The sequence below is a fragment of the Nannospalax galili genome, unplaced genomic scaffold, assembly GCF_000622305.1.
Source record: "Nannospalax galili isolate Female #2095 unplaced genomic scaffold, S.galili_v1.0 scaffold402, whole genome shotgun sequence".
NCBI classification, from domain to species: domain Eukaryota; kingdom Metazoa; phylum Chordata; class Mammalia; order Rodentia; family Spalacidae; genus Nannospalax; species Nannospalax galili.
The window spans coordinates 3,434,103-3,446,163 of NW_008348875.1; the positions used below are offsets into that span (position 1 = coordinate 3,434,103).

The 12,061-nt window shown below is 41.1% G+C and overlaps 1 pseudogene; it reads left to right on the forward strand.

Annotated features, from left to right (window-relative positions):
• Positions 1-12,061, forward strand: part of LOC103744393 — a 67,068-nt pseudogene that overhangs the window by 22,360 nt on the left and 32,647 nt on the right.

Consider the following 12,061-nt stretch of genomic DNA (forward strand, 5'->3'; position numbering starts at 1 on the left):
AAATTTTTTAAAAAGTCTGAAAATAAGCTCCCGCAGAGCTGAGGCAAGAGGAAAACAGCAGCATTATCTGCTTCTGTTCTTCTATTGGCAGACGTTATAAATGGGTAACTTACAAGTGGGCAATTTACAGGATATCTATGCCAGTGCCCAGAATGCTGATTCAGAGAGCATGGATGAGTAATGAGGTGTTTATGGGACACTGTGTGCAGTTTTGTTCCAGATTTGTAGTATTGGTTTCTCAGCAGTTACTAATGGCTCCCTGGCCACTCCTCATCTCTCAGGCTGAAAATATGGATTCAGATAGGATCTCAATAATATGCATTTAAATAATTATTTCATATCTGACAACCTAACTCTTTGGACATGATCACATGATCTGTTTTCCCCTAGCAATCTCAATAAATGCAGATAGGAAAACAATCCCTTATGAAGTTGTTGGAGTTTAGGAAAACCTATCCTTCATTAGCTTGGCATTTAGTCCATTTCCTCATTTTTTATTTATGAATCCTCATTTGCATGAAAACAAAAGCTTCTTTTTATCCTAAGGCAATGTTAGACTTAAGGCTTTCTAAGACTTTTCTAATTGTGGGAAGAATTTTAGGATTGACAAGAGCTCAGATTAGAATTGCAACTCTGCCAGGCGTGGTGGTGCACACCTTTAATCCTAGCATTCTGGAGGCAGAGGCAGGCAGATCTCTGTGAGTTCAAGGCCAGCCTGGTCTACATAGTGAGTTCTAGGACAGCTGGGGCTACAAGGAGACCCTGTCTCAAAAAGACCAATAATAAATAAATAAATAAATAAATAAATAAATAAATAAATTGCAACTCTTCAGAAATAAGTAAATAAGCTCGGATTCTAGGCTCAGCTCCAACACTAACTCAGTAAACGATTAAATTCTAAGTAATGGGATTGGGTTATGGATGGTTAGTTGGTCGGATTTTGTTTGTTTGTTGTTTATTGGATTGTTGTTTCAGTTGTGGTTTTATTTTATTATGTTTTGTTTTGAGACAGAGTCTCACTGAGTTGCCCAGGCTATTCTTGAGTTTACTCCGTAGCCCAGGCAGGTCTTAAACTTCTGGCCCTCCTGCCTTAACATCCTAAATTGCTTAGATTACAGGCCTGTATCACAAAGCTGGGCCTAATGATGTATCTTTTCTGGATAACAAAAAGAATTCAAAGAAGGTAGTAGTCCCAGGAATATAAATTCTGAGATAGTAGAGAACCTCAAATACATTTTTTGGATTATAAAACTTTACAGAAATTAGCCTATAAAAGCCATCAAAAAACCTAAACTAACATACTTAGCTGTCATCCAATAGTGTAAATATATTCCAAAAATAACTCCTATTTTCCCAATTGTATTAGTTACTTTTCTGTTGCCGTGATAAACCGCCATGACCAAAATCAACTTATGGAAGAATGGATTTATTTCGGCTTATGGTTCCAGAGGGAGAGTCCATAATGGTGAGGGAGGAATGGCAACAGGCAGCCAGAGCAGGAAGCTGAGAAATCACATCTCAGCCTCACAAAGGAAACTGATAGAGAGCAAACTGGTGTGCGATAAGGCTATAAAACGCAAAACCTATCCCCAGTGACATACTTCCTCAGCAAAGCTCTATGATATAAAAGTTCTATAACTACCCCAAACAGCACCACCAGCTGAGGACTTAAGTATTCAAATACATGAGCCTATGGAGTACATTTCTTGTTTAAAACCACCACATTCCACTCCCTGGCCCCTGTATGCTCATGGCAGTCTCTTAATCCAAAATACATTTAGTCAGCTTCTAAAGCCCCCAAGGTCTTTAAGTCTCAACACTGTTTTAAAACTCTAAAGTCTCTTTTTTGAGACTCAAGGAAATTTCTTAACTGTAACACCCTATAAAATAAAATAAGATAAAATATAAAATAAAATAAACAGATCACTTACTTCCAACATTACAGATGCAGAATATGCATTCCTATTGCAAAATGGAGGAATGAGGACATAGTGAGAAAATACTGGATCAAAGAGAGACAAAAACACAGCAGGACCAACATCAAATCTTGAAGATCTGTGTTTGATATCTGGAACTTTAGTTTCAAAAGACTTAGATGACTGCTCCTCCAGTTTTACTGTCTAAAACACACATCTCCCATGTTGGCTGGTTTCACTCCCTGTTCACATCTCTCCATAGTAGAGGTCTATGGCTCTGGCATCCCCAATATCTTGGGGTCTCTACTGTAACCCAGGCTTAACCTTCACAGCTTCAGACGATGACCTCTTGTGACTTGACAGGGACTTCCTTCCCACATATTACCTGACCTCAGCAGCTTTCTAAAACTGTGGAGGAAAAAATCCAGGACACTCCCACTCTTGCATCTTTCATTCCAAAGTTAGTGCCATGTGGATGATGCTGTCAAGTTCAGTTGCCAGCTTGCTTCCTTTGACCACGTTAGTAGAAGGTTTTGTATGAAGTTACTTTTTAGGAGCAGAAAGCCTCTTGGGCTCTTTCACAAGTTGGTAGCTTAGCTGGGTAGGGACTTGCCCTAAGGGCAGCTTTCCCATTGTTCCAGCACAGAGCGGGAGGTCTCTCTTTAATGGTGCTGATCTCTTTAACAATCAGAACCCCTTTTTCAGGACACATCTTGGCTACAACATTAAGTTTCCGACTGGTCTTTTCATTCCAAGCTCCACATTCCATATTTCTTTTTGCCTGACTTGCTCACATTCATTGTAGACCTGCATAAGAGTTATCAGTAATAACTATGTCACAGACTTAATAGTATATTGTCTTGAAATGTCTTCTACCAAAGAAATTATTCCGTGACTTTTTAAATTTAGCTTCATATATATTCTCGGGGCATGGGCAGGACATAGCCATATATTCTTTGCCAAAATATTACACAAATGGCCTGTGGCCTAGTTGCTAATAGAGACCTTATTCCTCTCTGAAACCTCATAAGCCAGTCCTCCACATTCTACATTACTTTCAGCACTATTGTCTTTCAGGTTCCTATTAAAATAATCTTCTAAGCTCTCTTTATGGCACTGAACCACTGTCCTAGTCCAGTGTTCCAAGATCTTCCACATTCCTCTCAGAACACCAACATGGTCAAGTTCTTCTTCACAATTTCCTATGTAATTATTTGAATGAGAATGCTCCTATAGGTTTAGTTATTAGTTATTTTGAGCACTTGCTCAGTCAGTGGTGCTGTTTGGGGAGCATCATGGAACCTTTAGGAGTGGCCATGCTGGAAGAAACATGTCACTGGGGATGGACTTTGAGAGTCCCTAGCCTTGCCCCATTTCCAGTTTATTCTCTCTCTCTGGTTCCTGTTTGCCATTGGAGATGTGAGCTCTCAGCCTTCAGCTCTGACCACCTCCCACCATACTTCTTCCACCATTATGGGCTCAAATAAACTCTTTCCTTCTTTCCTCTATAAGTTACTTTGGTCATGGTGTATTATCACAGTAACAGAAAAGTAACTAACATATCCCATGTCTCCTGGCACCAAATTCTGTATCAGTTGTTGGGTCATGAATCTGAGAGATCACATCTCAACCATTAAAAGGAAGCAAAGAAAGAGAGAGCAAACTGGAAGTACAGTGAAGCTATCAGCTCTCAAAGCCTTCTCCCAGTGATGTACTTCCTCCAGTAAGACTTCATGACCTAAAGGAGCCATAACCTCCCCAAACAGTACCACCAAATGTTCTAATACATGAGCCTATGTAGGATATTTCTCATTCAAACCACCATACCACCTTATCCCAGCCCACACATCTTCACTAAGTGGAATGAACATTCATGCAATTGTTCAAGTGAAAATGCCATCAGTCCTCTTCCATCACTCTCTGACCCTTACTCCTCACATCCAATCAATAGGGAAGTCCTATCAGTTTTATTTCCAAATACATCCCAAATACATACACTTTTGCTCATTCTCACTGTTTCTGAATCCATGTGAACCACTGTGATCTTTCACCTGGCCCAGTCACTATTCCAGTCTCTCTGAAGATTCATGGAGAATGACATGACAGTTCTTATCCCACACTCCCCAGCCAGTATCTCCAGCACCACAACCCAGCACCTTTGCTGTTAGCAGACAGTGTTCTGCATTAACCTGTGATTCCTCCGTCACAAGCTCACCTTGTATTATATCCACTCTGTTTTTGTTTTCCTTCTTCCCTGGTTTTCCCTACTCCTAGAGAACATCGCGTTCCCACCCCCCCACCCCTGCCCCCATGGACCAGAATCCCTGCAAATCTTCCTCCAGGTCATGAATGAAGATCATCTTTTCACTTGTGTCTCAGCTCAGACATCACTTTCCCTAAAAGGTTTCCACTTGACCTAACAAAGCACTCTACACTAATTTAGTCTTTATTTCAGTCTTTGCCCTCATTTAGTTTTGATTATTGGCATCTAAATGAAATTCAATAGTTAATTTTTTTAAAGTTTTACTACAATATTCAGCATATAATAAATGTTCAATACATATTTGTTGAACTTTATATATTTTGTGTGTATGTGCATGCATGTATGCATGTATTTGCGTGTACACATGAATGGGGGATGCATGTGTATACATGTGGATGCCAAAGGTCAGTGTCAGATATCTTCCTCAGTTGCTCTCCGCCTTCCTTTTGAGACATGTGCTTCTCTCACTGCACCTGGAGCTCTACAGTTAGCTAGACTGGCCAGCCAACAAGTGCCAGGGAGCTGCTTGTCTCCGTCTCCCCAGTGCACACCACCATTCCTGGCTTCTTTACATGATTTTGAAGGATAAAACTCAAGTCCTTGGACCTAAGGTCCACTTCACAGAATGTTACCCATACCTGACCAGACTTAGAAATCTAAGGCTAGATGAGTCACAAGACACAGGGGAAAACCTAATAGTAGTTTTCTATTAGTTACCATATTAAATGACTCCTAATGACTTATTCTTTTACCCATAGATAAATACATTCTCAACTCTCACCAGAGAAGCTTCCTTATACAGCTGATTAACACGGAAACCAACAACTGGCCACTGCACAGAGAGCAGACTGCAGAGTGCTCATCCTGGATAGGACAACTACATCAAACGTCTACCTCCTAAGGCTTGGGCCAGAAAGATTGTAAGAGCCAGAGTTGGTGGATGACCAGAAGGAAATAGAGTTTTCCAGACAGCTACTCATATGAACTCACAGCAGTGGTGACAACATGAACAAGTCTCATGCAAGCTCAAACCAGGCAAAATCCCAGCATAGACATGGGGAAGTGGGTAAGAAACCCCAAACCAACATAAGGAAATTTTGATGACTGATGGCTGCTGGGATGGGGAGACACAGTCTCTTTCAAGGACGGGACTCTTTGTAGGTTAACCATGCTCCAGTGGATGAACCCACACTGAAGGACATTTGGGGATACAAATTAGACTCTATGACCTTATTAAATATACATATATATGCACATATATATAATAGAGTACATTAAACTGGGTGGGGGCAATAAGGGGAGGTGAAGATAGGGGTCAGGTCTAAATACCATCAAATTTTATTGTATGAAAATCATAAAAATTAAATGTTAAAAAAATGTTTAACAAAAAGAATAAACAAGGACCGAGTGAGGTGGCACATGCCTCTAATCCCAGCACTCAGGAGGCAGAGGCAGGTGGTTCTCTATGAGACTGAGGCCAGCCTTATCTACATAGCAAGTTCCAGGCCAGCTGGGGCTACAGGAAGGCCCTGTCTCAAAAATGAAAAGGAAAGAAAAACAATAGAGGACTTGTTGGCCAGCCAGTCCAGCTAATTGGGGAGTTCCAGGGTCAGTGAGAGAACATGTCAAAAACAATAAAAGTGGGGCACAGGTACTAAGATGGGAGTAGAAATTGGGGAGGGGTTCTGACTATGATCAAAATGCATTGTATCATATTTTCAAAAATTAATAAAAATATTTCAAAAATAAAAAGATATTTTAGAAAATGAAAAAAAAAGTCCTTCAGAGAAAAAAAAGTCCTTCAGAGCCTTATACTTGCACAGCATGCACTATGCTGACCTCTCTCCCCAGTCAAATTCTGAAATTTTTAAAAAAGAAAACTTTGTTTTATAATGGTAATTATGATGAAAACTTAATTTTGTTGAATCTTCACCATATATAAATGTGTATTATAGTCTTTTGGAAGGAAATATTTTCTAATCCTCATGAAAACTCTGTTCTGTAAATATTTTTATTATGCTTAATTTCTGTGTGCAAAAACTCACAGATAAGTCTAGTGTTTGGGAGCTCCTGAAGGGAGGGGAGAAAAATCACAGTTTTTATCCAAAGTTTGTCTGAATCCAAAGTTCATGATTATTCATTATGGTATTTTACTTTCTTAATAGTTACTGTTTATTCACTTTCCCCTCTTGAAATTAAACCTCTAGGCAGTAAAAATGATAAAAACAGTACAAACTATAGAAATATAAAACTAGGCTTAGAAATATCTCAGTGTTATATAAAAGTGTCAGGACAGTCTAACTGACCCCCGTCAGAGTTCATAGTCCAACGAAGTAGACAACAGATTTATCACCTCCAGCTTCAGATAACAATCAGCCAAGTTCACTGATACGATGGTGCTAATTTGTTCATTTCTAGTGATTAAACAGCTGTCATACAGATAAGGTGTGGATGTTTGAGACTGAGCCACCCTCTGGGCTGAGGTGGCTGGTGTGGGGGGTGAAATCCACACCACGAACAGACATTTACTTGGTAAGGATGGAATCAAAGTGGAAAGATGGGTGTAAAGTGGCCAGTGCCCCAGCTGTTCTCTGTGGAAGACAAGGAGAGCAGAGAGGGGCTTGTGAGTGGAGACGCCTTCCTGCAGCGTGAAGGGGCCTCCACAGGCACTGCCTCTCTTCAGCTTCTTTCCGCTAAATGTTTTCTGTCTTTGTTCACGTTAATCTATCCTTGTGTTTTCTAAGGTGACTTAACACTTTCTTCTGACTGACCTAAGTCCCATTTTATATTGAGAGTGGACAATGTACATACTTGTTGGATGCTTTGTGGGCCCCGTACTCTATCTATAAAAACACATTTGTCAGTCTGAAGTAAGAGGGAGGGCATTAGAAATTGCTCGGCTGGTGATCCAGGTCTCTTCAAATTCTCAACTTCAGTGAGCAAGGAGGAAGTGTCCCGTGTACCGCGCCCCCAACCTGGCAAAAGTTTAAATCTGACACCAGCAATAAGGCACCTCTGCTTAGCAGTCCATCTTCATTCCTCACCTCAAACACTTGACCCTTCCACCTTCCCTGCTGGTATCATAATGAAGAGGAAAAAATTGATGAGCAGCAAGGGCAAAGGCTCCTCCAGCTGCTGATGCTTTTACATCAGGACTGCCCATGAGCATGTTTCTTTCCTTCGCTTCCCTCCCCAACTCACCACAGGAATTAAAAGCTGCAGGGAACCTGTCAGAAACACCTGTAGCACAATTCGGATTTTAAAGAAGTGCTGGAACCACGTCTTTGAGGGACACCTAGGGGTAGGTGTCCTCTGTCTTTTTTTTTTTTTTTAGCAGAAAGTATATTCAGTGAATTGGCAATATATGGGGGAAACAAAGCCCTGGTTACCCTCTGAGAATCCAACTAGTAAAATATATGGTATGATTGTGATTAGCCATCTGTGAGCTAGACGAATTTGCAGACACCCAAATCTCCAATAAAGATGATAGCGATAATCTTCAGATGAGTCGGGAATGTGACAGCCATTTGAAAAACAGAAAGCCGATCAGTTGCAATACTCTACCTAGAGAGAGTTTGGGGTGGGGTGAGGCTACCACTGCAGAGAGCATTCAACACAGGCCCCAAGATGCAAGCACCCTGAGTAAAGGGGGGATAGCACCCAAGGAAAGAACAGCCTACATCTTCCTGCCATCTCAGTTTCACCTGAGATGAAAACAAACTTGGGTTTGTTAAACTTGGGTTTCTATAGATAGAAGAAAATTCCTGTCAACCGTGGGGTTTGGAGTTGATAAGAGGGTTGTTTTTTCTTTCTTCTCTTTTTCTTTTAATTGCTTCCCCTAACATCCCTCTGTGTAAAGAGGTCTTGCCTACCAGGTTTGCTGGCTTATGGCTTTGATCTTTGACAGGTGCTATGAAGCTGTTCATTGTGTCTCTGCCACCTCCCCCTCATCCTTGCCGCCTAGAATTGTCAGGTTCAGAGTGGAGAGTCTTTACTAGCCTCTGCAAGCCACATATTTACCTAAAATGTCATTGCAATTATCGGAGTCCAGGCAGGAGTTAAAAACCACACTGCTAATCTGAACAGGAAATTTTAACAGAATTATTTGGATAGTTACAGAGGCTTGGCAACTAAGGGGCAAAAGAATACATCAAAACAGGAGTCAGCATGTAGCCCTTCTAGGTATAGCCTCCCTTGTTCTTTTGCGCACACTGTCTGTGGCCGTCATCATATTTCAGAGAGAAGACCTTCAAAATGTGATACTGAAACTCAATGGGAGTCTGCCATGGCAGTAATGGCCACAGTTGCTGAATGATTTGTGTCACTGTGACTGTGCACACTGTCCACAGCTTTATCCCATAGGACCCAGGCAGTCACAGAGCCTGAAACCACACGGTGTCCACAGCTTTATCCCACAGGACTCGGGAAGTCACAGAGCCTGAATCCACGCACTGTGCATAGCCTTATCCCTTAGGTCTCAGGCAGCCACAGAACCCAGGGGAGATGGTCTTTCATAAGTGTCTCTCCAGAGCTCTCTACTGGCAAAGCCCAGAATAAACTCACTTGGTAAAGGAGATGTTCCCAGCTGCAGCTCCTGTCAAAACCAAAGCAAGAAGTGTCCTTTAGAGCTGAAAGGCAAGAAACTCAGAATGAGTACTTATGAAAAATGTTTTTTAGAAATCTGTCATGTCAGGGCTTTCAACTGCTAAAGAAAAAAGAATTTGGAAAATGTTTTCAGTCAAAGCCCATCTATAACTCCTCCCTCTCATGAAAACCCATTAAAATGACAGTAAAGAAACCATTTAGAGCATAAAACCTGAACAAATAAAGAGAACTGAAGGAAGACTTAAAGAAATCCTTTTAAATTCAACAAATTTTAGAAACATAGAAAATGAAAGAGTAGAGAATGGCTGAGGAGAGGCAGCTGTAACTCAGTGTGCACGCGCAAGAGAGACAGAGACAGGGAGAGTTAACTCCCCAGAGGCTTTGAAAGGCATAGAATTGGGAGGCAGTAGCTTCCACAAAAATCAGGAGTAAGGCTCAAATCCCAAACTGCAGTTTGCCAGGGCACTATATGAATGTACAACTGGCTGGATGACATCTGTACTTGGGATCTGGAATGTTCCTCCAAAAGGCCCATGTGCTGAAGACTTAGTACTCAGATTGGCACTATTGGAAGGTGGTAGAAATCTTTAAGATGTAGACCTAGTAGATTTAAGTCAGTTGTAGGCTCCCCCTCTCCCCTCTCCCCCTCTCCCTCTCCCTCCCCTCTCCCCTTCTCTCCCCTCTCTTTGCTTTGGATTTCGACACTGTGAGGTGAACATCTTGCTCTACCATAAGCAAGCACCATGCTGTGCTATTTTCTTCTCACATATCAGAAAGCACTGAGGCCAAGGGACTGAAGCCGAAAACCAAAATAAACCCTCCTCTTTATACAGGTTGGTTACCTCAGGTGTTTGCTCAATAACAGAAAGCTAACAAAATGATTTCATAGAAATTTAAGTTTCCAATAATTCTGGAGGCTGGAAATCCAAGCTCACCGTGTCACAGAGCTTACTTCTGAGGCCCTATCCTTGGCTTGCAGGTGGTCAGCTGCTCTTCATGTCATCTCATAGTTGACCCTCTGTAACTCTGTGTCCCAATTTACGTTCTGTTGCTGTGATAAAACACTGACCAAAACCACCCTGGGGAGGAAAGAGTGTATTACCTCTTACAGTCATCATCTAGGGAAACCAGGACAGAATCTCAAGGCAGAAACCCAAGGCAGGAACTGAAGCAGAAACCAGGGAGCAAAGCTGTTTAGTGGTTGGATCTCCCTAGTTATGCTCAGCTGGCATTCTTAAACAATCAAGGACCACTTGCCCAGAGGAGGCACCACCCACAGTGGGCTGGGCCCTACATCAATTAGCAATCAAGAAAATGCCTCACAGACATGTCCACAGGCCAATCTGATCTAGGATATTCATTCATCAGCTAAGAGATTTCCCTCCTTCAGGTAACTGGGTTTGTGTCAATTTGACAGCTAAAGCTAACTACATCTATGTCTAGGTTTTCTTTTCTAATAAGGACACTAGTCAAAGTAAATTATGGCACACCCTAGTGGGCTCATAGTAACTTAATTACTTCTTTAATAACCCAATGCAAGCCATATTCTGAAATATTTTAAAAGGAAAATTATCAGAGTATAAAATTCAGCCCATAATTCAGCTTAGCATGATACATACCTTTATTGCCAGCATTTGGGAGGCAAAGGCAGGTAGATCTCCATGAGACTGAAGCCAGCCTGGTCTACATAAGCAATTCCAGGCCAACCAAGGCTACAAAGTGAGACCCTGTCTCAAAACACAAAAATCAAAGCAGTCAAAGTTCTGGGTGTGGTGGTTGGCTCCTATGCTTCTCCTCCACTCCATGAAGCCCACAAATTACCTATGTGCATATGTACACACACACACACACACACACACACACACACACACACACACACACACAGGCTTATCCTCAGACTATATTGAATGGAAAATACTTGAAACATTAGTCAAAATCCAAGGAGGAGGAAGATCAGAAGCTGAAAACAGAAGCTTATATAAATTGTCTACTTCAAGAACTAGGTCTCTCAGGAAGGAGATTAGAGAAATCTATAATAGCTTAACAGACACTAACATCAGATAAATTAACAGCTGCCAGTTTCATTAGTTTCAACATTGCTTATTAATATGGCCCATCCGTACTTTCAGTTCTAATCAGCTTTTTAATCAGCTAGCACATGTAAATGAATGGCCAGACATTTCAGAAAAGTCTCTGAGGTAAGAATAACTCAAAATGTAGCAAAAATCCTCACTCCTTGGGAAGAGCCCCAAATAAAGCAACCAAAAATAAAAATAAAAAAGAAGAAAGAACTGGGCGTGGTGGTGCATGCCTTTAATCCCAGCACTTGGGAGGCAAGAGGCCAGCTGGATCTCAGTGAGACTGAAGTCAGCCTGGTCTACATAGTGAGTTCGGGGCCAGCTGGGGCGACAGGGGAACCCTGTCTCAAAACAATAATAATTAAAGAACAAGAACAAGACAAGAAGGATGGAGGAGGAGGACGAGGATGAGGAGGACGAGGAGGAGGACAAGGAGGAGGGGGAGGAAAAGGAGGTAAGGAAGAAAGGATAATTAAAACTATAATGAATAAGAATTTATGTAACTGGAAAGATGAAAAAATGTGTGTATTAAAAAGGCAGAGTGTATAGTTAAGAATAAAGAGATGATTTTAAAACTGGAAAGTTATTAGTTAAAAAAATATAAATCAAAATTTGGTTAAAAAAAAATCTTTAAAAACAATTGAGGGCCGGGCATGGTAGCACATGCCTTTAATCCCAGCACTCAGGAGGCAGAGGCAGGCGGATCTCTGTGAGTTCAAGGCCAGCCTGGTCTACATAGTGAGTTCCAGGACAGCTGGGGCTACATGGAAACCCTGTTTCAAAAACACACACACAAAAAAAATTGAGAAAGTAGAACAAAAATTAAAAGATGGAACTGAATGAAAAACAAAGATTCCAAGAAAGAAAACTTAAAGAGTATTGAGCTAGAAAACTCAGCAATAGATTTAATTGATGAGAAAAAATGAATATGGAGTAATTTTCAAGTTCACAAAAGAATGTTTTCTAGAACCAAGAATATTAACCCTCCAAATTGAAAGAACAATCCACCATGAACAACACAGTCAATGACAGAAGGCAAATCCAGGGCTCCACATCATGAAATTTCAGAGGACTAGACAGTAACAGGAAAAAAAATCCTATAAATTCCTGTGTGAGTTTGGAAGAAAAGTCATGACGTAAGATAAGGAATGAGGTTTCAAACTTGAAGCAATGGAAAAATGACTTCAAAATTCTGAGAC